Below are 19,867 nucleotides of genomic sequence, written 5' to 3' on the forward strand. Positions count from 1 at the left end.
CTGATTGTGATCAGCTAGGAGAGTTGACCTCATACACAATAGGCCAACACCATTCTATTGATTAGCTCAGAAGACTCTGTTCTCACATGGATCTATGGACTACTATCCACTGAAGGACACCACAATCAATGATTCTCTCCCAACTTCGATTAGACTATCCAACTCTGATTGGATTGAGAAACTATTCCTTTTGATGAAACTTCACAATCACTACTCCACATCCATGAAGTCACTACTTCTCTACTCTATGCAGACCTCGACTCATATATTTTCACACTAGGTCCCAATACTTTCTTCTCAACTCGATTCAACTCTGCATTGAGATATCCAACAACAAGACAATCTCATCAAATCAAAATAACACCACAAATATGCTCTCAACTCCAGCAAAACAGTGGCCAAAATGCATGCAACAAATCTGAATACTACTATCTGTAGTAGTTGAAATAAAACTCATACCCAACCATAACATCAAACCTTCACTCCAAAATATGAATGCTGCATAATACAATCAAACATAAAACACAATGACTATGTGCCAAATGCATCAACAACTCCTGCAAAATATAAGAGAGAATATCAAATATGGAGCTTATACCAAGCTCTCCATCTCTACCAACAACTCTCTACACCTCTGATCTGAAATTTGAAATTATGAACCAATACTATGCTTCAAAAAATAGGTTTTCTCATATTGTTGCCATTATATCTCATACACTGAAGCAATCAAGCTCAATGATGGCTCTGAACCATACTCTCTATGCAACCTTCTCTTACATGGATGGAAAACTTGACCTTTGGGACAGGATCAAAGGTGTACAAATTGGACCAAATGAATCCACTAACATAACTACTTGTGCACTAAAGGTGTTCACATCATTGGAGGAAATTTTCAAACCATTCTCGACCTTTACAAATTATTCTAGAAGTATCTAGGAATTTCCATACCAATTTTCATTAGGTTTGCACAAGGAATGCAGATAAATTTTCATGGAAAACCTCAGTCACATGCACAACACTGGCTAAAATTTACTAGAGACCTTCAGTTGCATGCACAGGTTTGTCTCCTAGCGACTGGAACCTATCAATCACATGCATAAGCCTGTCTCCATGCAACTGGGGCAGAGCAAAAGGAAAAACCACAAGCCCTCGGCTTAGAACCTCTTCTACCTATTGGATCCTCTTGTTCAACATCTAAACTCACCTCCAAACCTATGCTAAGATCGGTAACACCTCTGCAAGTAAATAAAACAAGTCTCCCAAGTGTCACTATTAGGTTGACCACAAAGGCCAACAAACAAGGGTGGCAACACTGCCAACAAGTTCTCCACTCTCCAACAAACATTTGCACAAGCTGCAACACATATGACAGACCTAAAATACACTGCATTCATCATCATCATCATCATCATCATCATAAAAAGGCTGACATCAAGAGTTGACATCAATTTCAATATAACCATCTCAATGCCAACTCAACTAGCTGCAACCACACTACAATGAATGTCATCAACACATCAGCTAGGCTACATAGGATTGACATCAATGCCAAAACAATCTAGATGATATCATGAACCAATGCCAACATGCATTTGGTTTCTGCCTTTCTCCCTTTCTTGTAATGCCTCTAGCTTTAGTGTTGGTGCTTTCACTGGATCAACTTACCGACTGCCTATTAATTTACTGGGCCAACCAATGAACCAATTGTTATTTCTACTGAATGTTTTGTATAATATGTAAAAGTAAGATATGCTTAATCTTCCAAATATTATTCTATTTTTGTTGTTCCCATTTCTGTTCCCTAGAAGACATATTTCCCAATTGCAATGCCTATTGCATAAGTTCAACCTGGATAATGCTTCTAACGTTGCTGATGTTGTTCCCACTCCAATTTATTCTCATGATGTTGTTGGTTATTGCCACATCTTTTCCCTAATATAATATAAGGGAGAATTCTTCATCTCTAACTGGCTCAACGACTTCCTATGTTGCTGGATACCCCAATCCTAGGTAACTGTTGTTTCATGTAATGGTGAAAAGAAGAAGATGGTAAGTTGAAACGTCTTTACTTTAGAGTATACCACCACCACTTGTTACAAGCAATCATGTCCGCTAAAAACTCCATTGTATATGTTTTCTCCTAATAGAATGTCTAATCACATGTATAACATATGGTGTTGCATGGATTTTTCTTGAGCACTAGTTTTTGGCTATATTTTACAATAATACCTTTTGTTGTATTCTACATTAATACAATAGATTAGTCAAATTAATTTGATTAAAAAAATTAATTTATATATCAATCACTTCAATTAATTTAGAATACCTATGTAGTTACAAATGTTAGTATTAATCAAATCAGTAATACTTGCAGTAATTGATTTACCCTCTTTATCAGTAATACTTGCAGTAATTGATTTACTCTCTTCTAAACTAAGTAAATTATTTGGATCGAATCATGAATACCCTGTCACTAGTAGGTTGCTCGATTATTTTAGGTAATAATGTTATGTCATGTTACGTTGCAAGTTAAATATGGTCAAAGTCCGTCTCCACTCCCCAAAATGATTAAAATAAATCCTATACACAGTTTTATTTTGGAAAGTTAATGGGAGATCTTGTTGAAAATTGTAGCAAGAAATTCTTAATTTGATTTTTCCTTGAAGAAAATTCGAATTTCTACATCAACAGACAACTTGGATTAGTTAACTTGTGTGACATGGCTTGTGTCACCCAGTTTACTCACTAAATTCGAGTTGGAGGAGTTAGAGTTCTGTTCAGCATATGCGATTGCTAATTTGTAGCAATCAAGATCAGTTATCTCAGGTCTGTTTCAGTTAAACTAGTTCCAAATTTCTGGGGAACTAGTGTAAGGTCAGTTAAGCAATGGGACTTTAGTCAAACTCAGTGATCATCTAGTTAACTGATCAATCAACCTAAAATAGCTAGTGCATGCAGAGAATTCGAGTTACCTAGTCGAGGTGGAGATTCCAAGGCAGTATAACATCAGTTGTAGACTAGTCTTGAGCATACAAGTGTTGCGTGTAGTTAGATGACCATCCTAAGGAATTACGAAATTCAATTAGAGGAATTTCCTCAATAATAGGGCCCAATTCCTCAAGGAAAAACACAAGGAAATATGAGCTCAAGCCGAGGAAAATTTTGACTAAGTCTGGGTTAAAGGCCATAAGTGAGCAGAGACATAGGTTGTACACTTGTAGGGTGAGCTCAATTGAGTGAAGCAATTGTAATACATCTATATTCATTTGATTAATGCAAGCAGGCATTAGGATTTTTAGCATATTTCTTTCCCCAGATAAAAATACTTGTTGTATGTGTGTTACTTCTTCTTGCATGTCCAAGATTTTTGTTCTAAATTGTGAATTAATGTCCGCAAAGTAGTAGTGTAGGTTTGTGTCTTGTGATTTTTATTAAAACTTCATGAACAATTGCAAATATATAGCCTAATTTCTACATGGTATCAGAGTTGGATTCACATTATAACAGGAAATTCAAAGTTGTTTCTCAGAGGTTTGAATTTGAAGATCAGTGGAGAGGGATTTATTCAGAGTTGAGAAGATGGCCTTCAATGGACTAAGGCTAGAGTATGCCTTGGAAGGCACCTCTAATTTTGTTTCATGGAAGGACTGCATGGATGCAATATTGGATGAAAATGGGTTGCTAGAATACATCAAGTTAGATGTTGCAAAACCACAAGCATCTAATGCCAAGAACCTTGCTCAGTGGAAGAAAGATGTAGCCAAGGTGAGGAGAATTATATTGGAGGGAGTATGAGATCATATTATCTCGAATCTCCATGGATAAGAAACTTCGTTCGCAATGTGGAAAGTACTGACAATATTGTTCGAAAACAGTAGTTCCCATAGGAATGTGGAGCTCAAGGAGAAATATTTGCATATGCACATCGAGATATCATTCCACATGACGGGGAATAGATATTTTTAAGTGACCTAAAGGAGAAATATTTGCATATGCACATCGAGATGGGGGCGAAAGAAGGTATAGCGTGACTAGGATTGGTACAGTCACCTTTCAGGTTAGGCTCCCCCCTCAGGATCAAGGATGTCATATTCGTTCCGGGCCTAAAGAAAAATCTCATCTTTGTTGCAGTTTTGGAAGACCATGTTTATGATGTGATCTTTAGCAAATGAAAGGCATTCCTGAAACACAATTCCATGGAATAGGTGAAGCAGATAGGGGTTTGTGTGAAGAACCTGTACAAGATAGATGTGGAGGATTGTGCTACATTGAGCACAAAAGCGGAGAAGGTGCAAAGTCGAAATGTCGATGCAATTTGGCATAGAAGACTTTGCCATTTGCATCATGGCACTTTGAAGATCATGTAGTAGATAACCATAGGCCTCCACAAAGGAGCACTTGAGTAGCGGTATCTATGCAAAGGATGTACCTTGAGGAATTACACAAAATCCACATGCCATGATCGAGACAACAAAGCACATGCAATCCTTGAAAGGATCCACTATGATGTTTGTGGACCTTTCTTGACAGCCTCCACTACCAAGCAGAAATATTTTTCATTTTTATTGATGACTTCTCACAAAAGTGTTGGATCTTCTTCATGCGGAAGAAGGATGAGACATTCTCCAAGTTCGTAGCATTCATGGCACTGGTTGAGAAATAAATAGGTAAGAAGGTCAAGGTTCTCAATAGAGATAATAGAGGTGAGTATGTGTCGAATGAATTTAAAACTTTTTGTGCAAAAGAAGGCATTCAATTAGAGTTGACGACACCCCACTACCCACAGTAGAATGGGGTGGATGAAAGAAAGAACCATAGCATTGTGGGAGCAGCAAGGGCGATGTTGCATGATCAAGGCCTACCTCTACATTTGTGGTCTGAGGCATGCAACACAACAATCTATTTGCAGAACCAGAGTCCTCATCGGATTCTTGGCATGATTACACCGGAGAAGGATTTCTCGGGAAGAAAGTTGGATGTGTCACACTTCAGTATTTTTGGAGCCTCTGTTTACTACAATGTCTCCAAAGAGTCAGGGAAGAAACTAGAGCCTACAGCAGAATTGGGGGTATTTTTGGGTTACACAAAAACTCCCCACAACTAGTGTGTGTACTTGTCATCACTCAGAATGAAAGTTGTGCAAACGGATGTAAAATTTGATGAAGACAAAGCGATGCAATGCACTCTTGAGAGGGAGCTTCAAATCCCACCTGAAGAGGAGCTTCTAGCTCTAAAGGAGTAACCTCAAGAAGTTGTGGAGCAGCCACAATTTGAGGAGAAGAGAATGGAGCCAACCACTCAATGATCTAGGTGGATCTTGGTGGCCACCTGCCTATTCCACCTAGACCTCTAGTTTGTTTCATCTGTTTCCTTATTTATTTCAGCATTTACTATTTTTAGCAGCTTTTTGGGTCTTGAACTTCTAGAGTAGTTTTGACCCCCTAAACGGAATTTTTTTGAGGTCCGCTGCAGGCCCATAGCCGTGGGTAGGGGCCTACCACAAATCTTGTAGTACTCGGGGAGATATTTCTAACAAGGTATTGTATGTGCCAAACAGAGATAATATGACCAAGTTACGATCCTGGGAAGTTGACTGCCCGACTAAACCCAACGAGACCCACAAACTCTTGGCGTTACATCTCTTAGGGTTAGGCTTTTGGTTTTTTAGGGTTTTCTCTTGTTGTTCAATAATAAATAGGCCCTTGAAACTCATTGTAACACAGTTCAGAAGCATGTAGCCGCCACATCTCTTCTCAGAGAAAAGCTACCATCACCCAAACTTGTTTATTTCCATTCTGTTTGTAAGCATATTTCAGTATTCTGATATTAATGAAATGAAGTGTTATTTCTATTGCATATCTATATTTATAGTTATATCTGTAATTTGTTTCATTCCTATTTAAGTTCGGATCAGTGGTATCAGAGCAGTCTGCTTGTTCTCTATTTTTCTTTGCATGTTCCCAACAAGGTCAGGGTATAAGGAGTTAGGGCTCAATTTTGTTGAACCTTTGCAAGAACAGCCTCGAAAACCCCGATGACCTCCCATGGTGGAAGAAAAGAAAGATGAGGGGGCAGGAGATCCTTTCAAAATATTTCTTGAGGAAGCCGTCGTGCAAAAAAGGAACGCGATGATGGATAAATTTTCATAGATCCTTCAACAGCTACCCATAGGCGACACATCTTCATCCAGTGGCCACTCTGGAGGTGCCACTCCTTTTAAGGTACATGCTAACTTTGATATTCCCATATTTGAGGGCCAGATAGATTCATACGCCATAGATAAATGGTTGAATCTATTGGAATGATATTTTTCAATTCATGACTTTTCCTATCGAGAAAATATTACTTTTGCACTTCTCAAAGTCACCCCACACATCAAGGACGGCTGGGAAACCTACTGTGAACAAAAGGATGAGAGTGAATCCTCACTATTTTCAGCAACACCTACTTGGGATTCTTTTCGAGACGCCATTAAGGAACAATATTACCCTGTCAAGAGCTATGAAGATAAATAAATAAAGTGGACTACACTATGGCAAGGAAAGGACCAAGATGTGTCGGAGTTCACAAATGTTTTCCATACCCACCGCACGAAGTTGGGTATCAAGGATTCTAAGTGGCATTTGGTACTCAAGTACCGCGACTCTCTACACAAGTACATCTAGTACGAGATGGATTTCCTGGACATCTCCCTACTCAGCACGACATACCGATACGCTGTTAAGATCAAGAAGAAGTTTAAATAGAAGAAGCGAGACTTTGGATCTGTGAATCTGAAGCAAGGAAAAAGTGCCCCCAAACTGTAGAGAAAAGGAAAAATCCAAGGCAGGGTGGCCCAAAACAACTCGCCGAAGCCGCAAGAAGAAAACAACACCACAAAGCTAAAGAAGGACACGAGAAAATGGTGTGAGTTCCATAAGAGCTCCACTCACAACACAAGTGAGTGTTGGGCCAAGCAGTCACTGATGGTGGCGCTGAAGGCTTTTGAACTAGATGCAGGTTCTGACTCTGAGCCAAAACTCGACAAGGGGAATGATAAAGGGAAGAAGATCATTGACGTGGAACCCAGTGCCACCGTGGCCACCACCAAGATCTAGAAGAATGAACCTGAAGATGCAGAGGAGGGGGAATGCCTCTTCCACTCAGAGATGTGGGTGAAGTGCCTCTGCTACAATTCATTATCGATAGCAGGATCCAAAAGAACCTCATTTCAGTAGAGGTCGTGAAGCGGTTGGGCCTACTCACAACAACACATCCACAGTCATACACCATCAAGTGGCTTCACCAAGGATGAGATCTTCGTGTCGGCTAGTCATGTCACCTTCCCTATAACATCAAGCCCTTCACAGATGAGGTATTGTGTGATGTTTCTCTTCTTGAAGTTTGTGATGTATTATTAGGACAACCATACTTGTGGAAGTGACATGTTGTATATAATTCTAGACCTCACTTTGTGATTACTACTTTGGGAAATTAGTTGTATAGGATACTGGAGGTACCCTCGTCTACTACCATCTCTTTGAAAACTGCAAAGAAATGTAGTAATATTATTTCCCGAACTAGGAATTTTCTTTCCTTATGGTAAACCCTCAGGGAAAGAAGAAGGTTGTGGCCACGGCTTCCAGACAGGGCTCCACCGCACAGCAACAACAGATGGAAAAGGTCATGGAGGAGTATAGGGACATTTTCACCTCACTTACAAGGGTACTTCTGCACTATCAGGTCAAGCACTCCATCTATCTAAGCCCGGGCGCGCCACTACCCAATGGACTGATCTATCAACACTCTGTTAAGAAGAACGTTGAGATCAAGAGGCAGATTCAGGAGTTGTTGCAGAAAGGGCACATCAGGCCAAGCTCATCACCCTATGGTAGCCCGATTCTATTGGTACGGAAGAAAGATGGGGCCTCGAGACTCTATATTGATTATCAGGCGTTAAACAAGATCACTGTTTGGAATAGGTATCCAATCCCACATATTGATGACCTTCTAGACCAGATCAAGGGGGCCAAATATTTTTAACAAGATTAACTTGAAGTCCAACTATCACTAGGTGCCTATTGAACCCTCCGAAGTGTGGAAGACAACCTTCAAAACCAAGTAGGACCTTTTCGAATGGTTGGTAATGCCTTTCAGGTTGACGAATTCCCCTGCAACCTTCATGAGATTGATGGATGACATCTTGCGACCCTTCACCAATGAATTCATGGTGGTTTATTTAGATGACATCTTGAGCTTTAGCCAGAGTTGGGAAGAGAACCTCCACCATATTCGATAGGTCCTTCAAACCCTGCAACAACACAAGTTGTGGGCCAATTTGGAGAAATTCACTTTTGGCGTGACCCAGGATCAATATCTAGGGTACGTCATTGATGAGCAGGGTGTGCATGTGGACCCAGCCAAGATACAAATCATTTAATATTGGCCAGCCCCAACCAATCTAACAAAGCTTCACAACTTTTTGGGTCTTGCCAATTTCTACCATAGGTTCGTGTTGGGGTTCTCTCATATCACTTGTCCTTTAAGTCAAGTCACCAAGGGCAGAGCAAAAGCAAAGTTTTTTTGGTCTGAAACCCAACAGAAGGCGTTTGCTAAGTTGAAGCATCGCCTCTGCTCTGCACCAGTGCTCACATTACCAGACCTGCAACAACCATTTGAGATTGAGACAGACACCTCTGACTATGCTATTGGTGCAATTCTTACTCAGCAGGGGCATCCAATGGCTTACCACAGTGAGACACTTTTAGACACAGTCTGAAAGTATCCCATTTACGACAAATAAATGTATTTCATTGTGCGGGCCTACTGTCAATGGAAGCATTACATTATGGGGAAGGAAATTGTCATCCACATAGACCACTGACCCCTGCAATTCATACAGACACAAGGGAAGTTGCAAAATGATCGCCATTAGAAATGATCCACCTACTTGCAACAGTTCCATATGAAAATTAAGTACAAGAAGGGTAGCACCAATAATGTTGCAGACTGCCTCAACCGACCACCAGTCATGGTACTGATCACTGTGCTTGATTTCTATGGGTACGAGACTTCGGGGTGGCCACATCTATACCAGAGCGATCTAGAATTTGGCAGCACATACCAGAAACTCTTGGAAGGGAAGCAAGTTCCAAATTTTCACCTTCAGGATGCGTTGTTATGCCACCTGGGACACATCTATGTTCCTTCAAGCGAGCATGCCAAGATGATTTGGGAGGTGCACTACAGTTGGGTCGCTGTACATTTCAGAGTAGAGAAAACAATGGCAGTATTGTAGAAGTATTTTTATTGGCCGAAACTTTGTCAAGATGTTGGGAAGTACATTAGATCCTGCATCGTCTACGCCATTTCCAAACCAACCATCAAGAAGCAAGGCCTATATACTCCTCTACCTTCTCCTCGTCGACCTTGGGAATCTATCTCCATGGATTACATGTTGTGCCTTCCTTCTACTAAGCATGGAAATGACTGCGTTTTCATGGTCATCGATAGATTCTCTAAGATGGCCATCACGACGGCCTAAAATAAGAGTATCATAGTAGAGTCCACTACTAAGCTCTTCTTTGAGTGAGTGTGGGTACACTTTAGGATCCCACAGTCCATTGTCTCAGATCAGGACAACAGATTCTTGAGTGCATTTTGGTCAAGTCTTTGGTCGATACTGTATACAAAACTTACTAAGTCCATGACTTTCCATACCCAAATTGATGGCCAAACAAAGGTTGTCAACAGGATGATCATACACATTCTGCGTATGTACAACTCGAAGCATCCATGCACATGGGATGAAAGTTTCTCCTGTGTCCAACACAACTACAACAAAGCTCTCCACAGCTCAACGGGCCACAACCCCTTTCAGATAGGGCTAGGATTTTAGCCATTATGTCCCATTGATGTGGCCATACCATTTGTAGCCACTCAGGTAGATTCGGCTCACGTCCAGTTTGAAGCCGACAGGGCTAAAAGCTTCATTGAGCACATTCAACACATTCGCTAGTAGGTCCATGATAGATTGGACAGATCTAATGCTAAGTACAAGCGACACCATGATCAACATTGAGTGTTGCATAATTTCTAGGTGAGTGATAAAGTTTGGCTACATTTGCAGAAGGAGCGCCTTGTTGGACCCCATCACAAGCTTCAGTCGCTCCAATATGGGTCATACACATCACCAAGGTTTTCGGTGACAATGCCTTTGATCTCAGCATCCCACCGTTCCTTGGTTTGCATCTAATGTTCAATTTCGATCGCCTTCAGCCATACTTTCCACCATTGTCGGACACGTCCGACATTGCATAACAACTCACACCAAAAAAGATCAACACAGATTACATGGAACAAGCCACAACTGATTAGCTCATGGACACGTGGATCAAGAAAAAATTTCAACAGATGATCTAGCTATATCAAGTTGTCAAAGCAGACCAACTCCTTCAACAGGGCAAGTGGTTCACCAGGGACCAGGTTCAACAGAAATTTCCTCACCTCATGGAGGCTCTGCACGCAATGGGGACCATTGCTTCCTAAGGGGGGAGGACTGATTCAGATGGATATTGGTGGCCACCCACCTATTCCACCTAAACCTCTGGTCGGTTTCATTTGTCTCCTTGTTTATTTCAACATTTACTATTTTTAGCAGTTTTTTGGGTCTAGAACTTCCGTAGTAGTTTTGACCCCATAAATGGCGCTTTTTTTTTTTAGGTTCGTTATAGGCTCATAGTCATAGACAATGTTAGAAAATTATATATTACGGAGCAATGGAACACATAAAATATTGCAGAAATATAAACATAGAAAACGCACAAAACAAGAGAGACACAGATATACGTGGTTCACCCAGTTTGGGCTATGTCCACCCCGAACAGCCAGTCCTTCCTTTCTATTATCCAGCAAAATGAAGAGACACAACCTACAGCAAATCCGCTGTAATATCCTCTGTTTTCTCTCACAGTCTCACCTCTCTGTTTCTCGCTCACAGAATACACATCTATTTCACAGCCTCAAAATACAATACCCTCATACAAAGAGAGGGGTTGTCTTCTAGGGAAAAAAACCCTAAACTAAACATAAGTTCTACCGTCAGATCATCCGCCTAATGAATGGCCCAGATTGACTAGAAATTACTATACTTTTACAAGGCAATTTTACATTTGTTTTTAGCTTCGGGGGCGCTGCCCTCGAGCCCCTGCCGGGGGACTGCTGGCCCCCGAACCCCCCAGCCGGGGGGGATCGACCCCCCCGCGTGGAGGGGTGTACAAGACTTCCTAGGGTATACATCCGGCTGAAACAAAGACCTTTGAACAATCATGCTCCACACACAACAATCTCCCACTTGGAGAATGATTGTAGCAACTCCACTGCTGCTTCATTTGCTGGACAATGACTCCTCTTTGGACCTGGTTGTTTTTCATCTTCATCGTCATCCTTGAAGACCAATTGAAACTGAGCATGTTCTCAGTTTCTCCCTGGTTACAACTTTTGTTAGCATATCTGCAGGATTCTTGCTAGTGTGTATCTTTTCTAGCTTCAACTCTCCATCTTCCAACACACGATCGTATGAAATGGTACTTGAGCTGTATGTGTTTAGTCCTGGAATGAAATGCTGAGTTCTTTGCAAGATGAATGGCACTTTGACTATCACTGTATAACGTGCCCATATCATGCTCCTTACCCAATTCACCCATAAACCTTTGTAACCAAATCATTTCTTTACTAGCCTCTGTAGCAGCAACATACTCTGCTTCTGTTGTTGAAAGTGCAACAACACTTTGGATTTTTGAAACCCAACTGACAGCTGTTCCTCCAACAGTAAATACATATCCTGTAGTGCTCCTCCTATTATCTCTGTTACCTGCCATATCTACATCAACATATCCCTGTAGAGAAATGTTTGAACCACCAAAGCATAATGCTTGATTTGTGGTACCTTTCAAATATCTGAGAATCCATTTCACTGCCATCCAATGTTCCTTTCCTGGATTGTTCATGTACCTGCTTACAACTCCCACTGCATGTGCAATATCAGGCCTTGTGCAGACCATTACATACATTAAGCTTCCAACTGCTGATGCATATGGAACTTTAGACATATAATCCATGTCTTCTTGGGTCTTTGGGCACATTTCCTTGCTAAGTTTGAAATGGCTAGCAAAAGGTGTACTAACTGGTTTTGCATTGTGCATGTTAAATCTTTTCAACGCCTTTTGTATGTACTCATTCTGAGACAATGTTAATTTATGATTTTTCCTGTCTCTAGTTATTCTCATACCAAGGATTTGTTTTGCAGCTCCCAAATCCTTCATTGCAAATGAATTTGCCAATTTTCTTTTGAGCACATTTATTTCCTGCATGTTAGATCCTGCAACAAGCATGTCATCTACATGCAGTAACAATATAATATAGCTACCATCATTTTGCTTTTTCAGATAAACACAATGATCAGAGTGACATCTAGTATAACCTTGTTTAGACATAAACTTGTCAAATTTTAGATACCACTGCCTTGGAGCCTGTTTTAAGCCATACAAGCTCTTCTTCAACCTGCACACTAGTTTCTCCTTCCCTTTCACCTCATATCCTTGTGGCTGCTACATATATATCTCTTCCTCCAAATCCCCATGGAGAAAGGCTGTCTTTACATCTAACTGCTCAAGATGCAAATCTTCAGCTGCTACAAGACTTAAAATGGTTATGATTGAAGTCATTTTAACAACAGGAGAAAATATTTCATCAAAATCAATACCTTTCTTCTGTGCAAACCCCTTCACCACAAGTCTAGCTTTATACCTCTGTTTTCCTCCATCTTCTTCCTTCAGCCTGTAAACCCATTTATTCTTCAATGTAGTTTTTCCTGTAGGCAACCTGACTAAATCCCAAGTTTGATTATGCATTAAGGAGTCCATCTCTTCTTCCATGGCTACCTCCCACTTCTTCTTGCTTTCAACCTGCATTGCTTCTTCATAACATTCGGGTTCACCAAAATCAGTCAACAATAAATAATATAATGAAGGAGAGTATCGTTCAGGGGGTCTACTTATCCTGGTAGATCTTCTAACACCACTTTCAGGTGTTTGGGGTGCCTGTTGCTATTGTGGTGGTTGCTGTTGTTGATTATTATTATTTTCAGGCACCTTTACCTTTTCAGTGATTTCATCAAGAGCTGCATATTCCTTGTTTTCTTTTTCCTGTTTCTTTTCCTGCAACTGATTCTTATACAAGACCTTTTCATTGAATATTACATCTCTGCTCCTAATTCTTTTGTGATTTTCGTAATCATATAAGTGATAACCAAAATCATTAACACCATATCCAATAAAGGTACATTTCTTTGACTTTGCCTCAAGCTCTGTTCTATTTTCTTTATCAATATGGACAAAGGCCTCACAACCAAAAGGCTTTAAAAAAGAGTAGTTTACCCTTTTACCTGTCCATGCTTCCTCCGGAACACCACCATCCAAGGAACTTGAAGGCCCTCTGTTTATTAGATAAACAGCAGTATATACAACATCTGCCCAAAACTGTAAAGACAATCCTGCATGCAATCTCATGCACCTTGCACGCTCCATGATTGTTCAGTTCATCCTTTCTGACACACCATTTTCTTGTGGTGTTCTTGGAACTGTCTTCTCTCTGCGAATTCCATGCTCTGAACAGTACCTATCAAACTCTTTGCTGTAATATTCACCTCCATTGTCTGATCTAAGACACTTCAATTTCTTTCTTGTCTCAATCTCAACCAAAGCTTTCCATTTCTTGAAAGTATCAAATACATCAAATTTATTCTTAATACAATAAATCCAAGTTTTTCTAGTTGCATCATCAATAAAAGTAACATAATAATGAGAGCCACCGAGAGATGATACCTGAGCAGGTCCCCATACATTTGTATGCACAAGCTCTAATTTTTCATTCTTCTTTTCTTTCCCAACTCTGAGAAATCTGACTCTCTTCTATTTTCCATAAATGCAATTCTCACAGAAGTCCAAATCAACATTCTTCAAACCCGGCAACAAATTCCTTGAGTGAAGAATCTTCATCCCCTTTTCACTCATGTGTCCGAGCCTATGATGCCATAATGCTGCATCTGCTCCTTGGAAGTTAAAGCATTAACAGAGTTAGAAATACCATTGCATAAATACAATGTACCAACCTTTTCGCCTTTTGCTATTACCAGGGCTCCTTTGGTGACCTTCCAAGCTTTATCTGTGAAAGTTGTCACACAACCTTCACCGCCTAACTGCCCTGTTGAAATCAGATTTTTCTTTAGATCTGGAACATGCCTTACCTCCTTTAATAGCCATTGGTTTCCATTCTGCTGTTTTACAAGAACCTTACCCATTCCAACTATTTTACAGGGTTTATCATCACCCAGACGAACTTGTCCAAAATCTCCTTGAACATAGTCATGAAAGTATTTCTTATCAGGTGTGGCATGGAATGAAGCCCCTGAATCTACCACCCAGGAATCAATAATATTTTCGAAAGAAAGAATCAAAGCATCTTGTAACACCTCACCTATCACATTTTCTTCATGATTGTTTTCTTGTTGTGCATCTCCTTCTTTTCCCTTCTGAGATCTACAGTCTTTCTTTAGGTGTCCTTTCTTTCCACATTTCTAGCACACTATCCCCGATCTGGACTTGGATCTGCCTTTCCTTGATTTACTGTGATATCATGAGCTCTTTCCTCTTTCCATTTTTCTTCCTCTAGACTCTGCACTCAAAGCATTTCCCGATGTCTCACCGGAGCTTTTCCGTCGCATTTCCTCGCTAATGATAACACCAACAACATCATCAAACTTTAAAGTACTAGATCCAGAAACGGAGTTACTAATGGCCATTACCAAACCATTCCAACTTTCTGGTAATGAGCACAAGAATAGCAGAGCTCTAACTTCATCATCAAAGTTTACCCCTACAGAACTTAACTGACTTGTAACTGTATTAAAATCATTTAAATGGTTTGCAATAGATCCACCTTCCGACATATTCATATTAAATAATCGTGTCATAAGAAATACCTTGTTTGAGGCCGAGGGTTTTTCATATAGTTTCGACAACGTCTGCATCAAACCCTCTGTCGTGGTTTCCTTTGAAATGTTGAAGGCGACTGACGCAGCAAGGCACAACCGTATTGTTCCAAGTGCCTTTCTATCGAGAAGGTTCCATTCTTCGTCTTTCATACCCGTCGGCATCTTTGTTTTTCCGCCCAATGGTAGGTATAGATCTTTCTGATACATATAATCTTCCATCTGCATATTCCACAGCGAGAAGTTTTGGCCGTTAAATTTCTCGACCCTAAACTTACCATCTTCCGCCATTGCTCCCACTCGAACTAGGAACCCTTCTTTCCTGCGAGTTTATCAGCCAAATAGACCTTCGGCTTTGATACCAGTTGTTAGAAAATTATATATTACGGAGCAATGGAACACATAAAATATTGCAGAAATATAAACACAGAAAATGCACAAAACAAGAGAGACACAGATATACGTGGTTCACCCAGTTTGGGCTACGTCCACCCCGAACAGCCAGTCCTTCCTTTCTATTATCTAGCAAAATGAAGAGACACAACCTACAGCAAATCCGCTGTAATATCCTCTGTTTTCTCTCACAGTCTCACCTCTCTGTTTCTCGCTCACAGAATACACATCTATTTCACAGCCTCAAAATACAATACCCTCATACAAAGAGAGGGGTTGCCTTCTAGGGCAAAAAACCCTAAACTAAACATAAGTTCTATCGTCAGATCATCCGCCTAATGAACGGCCCAGATTGACTAGAAATTACTATACTTTTACAAGGCAATTTTACATTTGTTTTTAGCTTCGGGGGCGCTACCCCCGAGCCCCCGCCGGGGGACCGCTGGCCCTCGGACCCCCCAGCCGGGGGGGATCGGCCCCCCCGCACCCCCCGTGTGGAGGGGTGTACAAGACTTCCTGGGGTATACATCCGGCTGAAACAAAGACCTTTGAACAATCATGCTCCACACACAACAGGCAAGGACCTGCAGCAAATCATGTAGTACTCGGGGAGACCTTTCCAACAAGGTATCGTATGTGCCAAATGAAGATAATATGACCAAGTTACGACCCTGGCAAGTTGGTTGCCCAAGTAACCCCAACAAGGCCCACAAATTCTTGAAGTTACATCTCCTGGGGTTAGGGTTTGGTTGTTTAGGGTTTCCTCTTGTTTTTTAATAATAAATAGGCCCTTGAGCCTCATTATAACACAATTCAGCGGTATGTAGCTGCCACATCTCTTCTCAGAGGTAAGATGCCATCGCCCAAGCTAGTTTATTTCCATTTTGTTTGTAATCATATTGCAGTATTCTCATAATAATGAAATGAAGTGTTATTCTATTGCATCTCTGTATTTATGGTTATATCTGTAATTTGTTGCGTTCTTGTTTAAGTTCAGATCACTCAAGAAGAACCATCCAGAGAAGGAAGGAAAAGGACCAAGGAAGTTGAGAGACTTGTGCAGAATGCGAGGGAAAATGTGGGTGCTCCTTCAAATCAATGCAGGTAGAGAAGGTCACCAGTTCGGTACACTGGCTACATGGCTCTAATGACCGATCTTGTAGAGACTAAGCCATCATATTTTGAGGAAGCAATAGAGAAACTTGTATGAGTTGATGCAATGGTGAAGGAATACGAATCCAATGAAAAAATTGGAAACAAAGAAAAAGGAAGTATAAAAATAATGATAAGTAGAACATCTTATGAAAAATTTCCTTACCGTAATTTAAAAAATTAAAAACAATCTTTGTTTCAAATTTGAAAAGTAACTTGGATGGGTGTGGATGAACGACATAATGAGGGGTACGAAGGCATGCTTCGACCCCTCCTCGAGAATTGAATCAAAGTATAGATGGCATGTGCGACACATGCAGAAGAAAGGATGTTTCAAGACGGGAGTGTTATAACTATATGTACAGGGGTTGGCAGAGGGAAACAATTAGCATGCCTGGGCATGGGTAGATTTGAAGGTGGTAGAGGGAACAAAGCATTTGTATAGGCCATCAACCTATACAAACCTCTTCGACTGCAACTTTCAGGGATATCAATGGATCTCTGTAAGCGAGATTGTTCGTGGCGCTTTGTTGGAGGTTATCAATGCCAGATTTGAGACCCTAGGGCAGACTGTAGCTGGATAATATGTAGCAACAGGGTTAGTGAGAAGAGTCTAGGGTGATTGCATGATTGGCGTACGAGAGCGGAGATACTTTGGGCTAATCAAAGCCTAGGCTTTCAAGCATACCAGACACTTTGTCGTGAATATTGTGGGTTAGTCATTTTCACTTGGAATTTGAAGTTAGTGACTTTTGTGTGGAAGGTTAATCTGGGTTTCCAAGCCAATTTAGGGTAGTGAAGTTATAGCAGGGGCTGCGAGAGTTGGCATGGTGGACTCAATTTCTTTCTGGTAGAGGTTCTTTGCTCAAGGGTTGCTTGGGAGAGAAGATTTGTTTTGAATTAGACAAATAGACAGGGCGTGTCACTTTGGTTGCGACAAATTGAGGATTGAGAGGTGTATCCAGGGCTCTGCGTTCTTAATCCCTGGCGTAGGTGCAATCTTGGTGGAACTGGTGGGGACGAGTTTCAATGGAATTGGTCGCCCACTAAAGCTATGTGGCCTCAAAGCCTAGGCTTGTTGTAGCTAGTCATTGGGTGTTAGTGGTATCTAGGGCTCGGGGTACAGGATCAAAGGTTGGGTGTTGGGAATACCGGATTGGAGGTGTGGTGACAATGCTCAGGCAAAGGGGTAGAGCACGGAGAGGGATAGGTTCGCTAGGTCAGGGGGCGGAGCATAGAAGAGAAGCTAAAGTCGCAGAAGGAGGAGACGTACAAGTGGCAGAGCTTGACAAGGCCCAGTGGCCCATAACACAAATCAATCTCCTGTTCGCATTCTCCTTCCTACATCCATCAATGCATTGAAAGCACAATTGCAATACAAGTCACTATACTCTTGGAGCAACTGAATCAAGATAGACATGAGGATCAAAATGGAATAATTAATTTCATGAAGTATCTTCAGTGTAATCAATGGAGTGTGCTAGATCGACAAGCGTCACTCCGAAGAGGCCAACAGAGGCTTGTTGAGCGCATGGAGCAGCTTTAGGGACGTCTGGCACATGTAGAGTTTCGCATTCATGGAGATCTTGGATGTCTAGATCCTCCAAGCAATGACCCGGGTCCTCCTCCTAGTCATTGATGGTTGTGAGATATGTGTATATCTTAGGGGTGTTTCAGTCGCACTGGTCTTTCCTGTTCTTAGTTCTAAGAAAGTTTTAGCATTTTGTAAACAATTTTTGTGTTGTCTTTTTGGCCAACAATTCTAGTCAAAGTGAGGTTGGAAGAACTCAGTTTTTTGGACACTCTGTGTAATCTTTTGACAATTTAATAGAATGTCTTTGATTGACAAAAAAATAAATTGAAAAGCAATTTTTTGTTTTAATTTTCATTTGCATAAAAAATAATTTTAAGCCATTCTATAGCAAGTTTTAGAACTCTTAAAGGGCAATGCCAACTTTAATTTTGAACCCTAAATGCTACTCCCATTTGGTCAAGAAAGAAATAGAATTAATTTAAAAACATAATGAATAACTAACAACTTTCCCCAAAGATAGACAAAATTACAAATTCCAAAACTTTAAAAACTTGTTTTATATGAATGTGAGAATTAAAAATGTGTATTTGCTCTTGAAATCTAATTATGGTAAATTATCCACACATTATGCTGCTAAAAACCCAAAATTGCTAATTATTTTAAATAATCAAAAAAATCATTATGCTGCTAGAAACCCAAATTTGGTAATTAAGATAAATAAGCAAATAAATAAACAAATTAGGATGTACTAAGTTGGACCAGTGTTATCTTGATTACATTTCAATAAAAATTTCCAAGTTTTATTCTGATTATATTTCAATAATATTTACCAGTCGTATTGATTATGTTTCAATGGCTTAGTTTGGGTGGTTTTTTTGGGATTGGGTTACATAATTTTGACTGAAATCATAATGCTGTGTTTTAAATTTTTTATTAAAATTTCAATAGCTTAGTTTGGTTTAATTTTGAGTGAAATAATAATGTTTTATTGTTTACATTTTTTTTATTAAATTTTCAATCAAATTTATAGATAAATGATAGAAAAGTTGCCTTGCTAAGCCACTAGTTATTTATCTTTTATTGAAGTGTGATGCTCTGCAGGTTGCATTTGTGAATTTTTCTTTTGTTTCAACTTTTTGTACATGGCTTATCATTTGGTATTACTGAACTTTATCCTTTGGTATTACATAATTTTGCTTTGCTTCAACTTTTGTGCATGGCTTATCATTTGATATTACAGAATTTTGCTAAATTTCAACTTTTTGTGCATGGCTTATCATTTGTTATTTGCTTTCTGCTTTCTCTTAAAGAAACGTGCACGATATTATGGTTGCTCCAGAAATCAAGGACCAAAAAAGCGTGTACGATACATTGAATGGTTGTTGCAGAACTAAAGGAGAAAAAACGGTAATCAAGAGTCCAAGAGTCCAGAGATGTACACGCTTTATTGAATTCTTGTACTATTTTAACCAAACAAGTCTCTCAATATTGAAGTCTTGCAATATTTTAACAAAACAAGTCTCAATATTGAATTCTTGCACTATTTACAAAAAAAAAAGTCTCTTAATCAGTATCTGGAACAACAAATTACATTCCAAAGAAGCTTTTTGACCCATTACAGGATTTCTAGTAGAAAATATTTATTAGATGATGAACAGTATGGTATAACTTCCACTTTTCCATTCAACAAATTATAGATAATCTTTTTTCAAATAAATCAAGGGAATTTGAATCCATGACTTGTCTTATTCACTATCAAT

The sequence above is a fragment of the Pinus tabuliformis genome, chromosome 8 (genome assembly GCF_031772625.1).
Source record: "Pinus tabuliformis cultivar Carrire ecotype Pingquan chromosome 8, CPIR1, whole genome shotgun sequence".
Taxonomy (NCBI): Eukaryota; Viridiplantae; Streptophyta; class Pinopsida; order Pinales; family Pinaceae; genus Pinus; species Pinus tabuliformis.